General features: G+C 25.3%; 1 pseudogene; it reads left to right on the forward strand.

The window, feature by feature from the left end:
- The first annotated feature begins 1 nt into the window (after position 1).
- The window catches only part of LOC105459733, a 14144-nt pseudogene continuing 11640 nt past the window's right edge, over positions 2-2505 (forward strand).

The raw sequence follows: 2505 nt of genomic DNA on the forward strand, positions 1-2505 counted from the left end.
GACACTGCCTGCTTATGCCATTGCTTCAAAATTTGATCTTCTTACCTCAACGGCATGCGGAAAAGAATTACGGACCTTTCGAGATTGCTGTCGATCAAAGGATTCTATGGAGTTTAAAGGGTATGTAAAATTCTTAAATGTATTACAAAACATTTATTAGGTATTTTCTTATATACAAATGTGCATATCTAATAAATATATTTAAATATATTTAAAGTTTGGATTTCTAGATATTATACCATTTTTAATTTCTTATGATGCAAAAATTGGATTATAATTGTCCATAAAGGCATAAATACAATTTAACATAAACAGATGTTATTTTTAATGCATAAGTTGCATCTTACAAAAAACATTATAAATATTATATTAATCATTAAAATATTATAATTATAAACTTCAAATTATGATTTATATTTGTTGTAATTATATTATAATTTATATTTGTTGTACTTATAATTTTGTTGTTTGTAAGAAATTATTATGCAAAAATTATAATGCAAAAATTTTAAAAATAATTTCCTATAAATTATTTTCATATTATAATATATAATTTTATAATACAAATGTATAAAACAGTAATATTAACATAAAATTTAGAAATCTTGATAATATAAAAATAGGATCTTTATAATATTTTACATAATTAATAAAGATATTAAGTGAATTAAAAATAAATAAAAGTTAATATTTACTGATTTTGGTTAATAATAACGTTGCAATTTTAATTTTTAGTGTTAGATTCCAGTGGTGATTTCAATTCAGGTTTCCTTTATGGAAATAATTTTTGGTTGGGTAGTCGTAGTCAGTGTCTTGATACGATGGAAATAAGTTATTTGTCAAACTCAAAGCAAGAAAATAATATGCTGTATGATAGACAAAAAGAATTTCCGCCTTTTCAAATAAACTATTTTGTTGCTCATTTCAAACACAATAGTACTCTCCAATATCACGCAAATATATCGCATGAGGTAGGTTCATAAAATTTTTATGTCGTAGAAAGGATGCATTCGCACATTTTGTGTTGGATATTTTGGTACAAGGTATCTCGGAAAAGGTGGAGATATTTTATAAGCATTAAAATTAGATGAAAATAACTCCATAAGTTTATGTACATTTTTTTTTATGACACACCATTGACAAAACTTTCATCTCTAAAGTTAAAGTTTGACTTTTCTTAAATACTTTTATATTGCTCTTTAGATATTGATGATTCATTATAATTACTTCCGCATTAAATAAAAATTTTTTAAATAAATTTCCTAATACTATGTTAGAGAACTAGAAGTAAACCATCTAATCACCAACACTTTGAAGAGTATAAGTTTTACTTACTTACTAAAATATTTTTTAAGATATTTTCTTATTGTATAGATACTATCTTTGTAAAAAAAGATTTTTTTTCTTTTATTTCAAGAAAGCCTAACCGTTTCCAAAAAAACACATGGTTGCTAAAAAGTTTACTATTATTTATACATTAACCTAATTATTGAAGTTAATTTACTCATACAGCATACCTCCCATGCAGTGACATCCTAAAGACACCCAGAGGATGTCTTTCATATCCTAATAATGTTCCCAGGTTCCATATCCTAATCATGTTTCTCAGAAAGTAAAAGAAATCATTTTGAACAATACAAAATTGAATTGTGTGTGTTTGATTGTGTTAGAATTTATTATAACTCCTACGTGGTATAAAGAAATCGCATTATTTTAAAAACCTTTTCTTAACGTAAAGATAATTTTTTACTTTTTTTTAAGTTAATTTTATAACGATATCACGCAGTTTGTAATGTTATAACATACCTCGGATTAATGCCTGTTCGTGGAGGATGTTTTACTCGAGGGAAATTGCTCCGTCACATATTATCCCATTCTTGTGTTTTTTTTACTGGGATTATAACAGAAATTGTATAATATAATCTCTGTCACGGAAAGATAATGATAAAAGAGGCAATGTAGATATCTGATCTTTCATCATTCTACTCAAACAGTTATAATTATAGTCTAATAGATAAAAAATAATATATAAAAAATAATTATTATTTGGGGTAATAATACCTTATTTTTAATCTGGATTCGCTCAATAGATGATTTATAATATCTGTTATGAGCCCAGTAAAAAAATCATGAGAATAGGATTTGCGACAGGGAAATTCTCCTCGAGTGAATTATGAATGATATATATATATATGTATACTTCGGATTAATGCCTGTTCACAGAGAATCTTTTACTCGAGAAGAATTGCCCCGTTGCATGTTATCCTACTCTCATGATTTTTTTTACTAAGCTAATCATGACAGAAATTATGTAACTTCTAGGGTAAGTGTCCCTATTAGTGTGCCTGTCTTTATTAGTGTGCTTTTATATTTAAATAAGTCATAAAAATAAACTGGTACAAATAAATGAACAAAGTATTTTTTAAAATTAAGTTCAAGTATTAACGTATATAATACCAAAGATTATATTCTATTTTTTAATTGTTAAAGTATAATAAATATTTT

Source organism: Wasmannia auropunctata, unplaced genomic scaffold (assembly GCF_000956235.1).
Source record: "Wasmannia auropunctata unplaced genomic scaffold, wasmannia.A_1.0 LD334054.1, whole genome shotgun sequence".
NCBI classification, from domain to species: domain Eukaryota; kingdom Metazoa; phylum Arthropoda; class Insecta; order Hymenoptera; family Formicidae; genus Wasmannia; species Wasmannia auropunctata.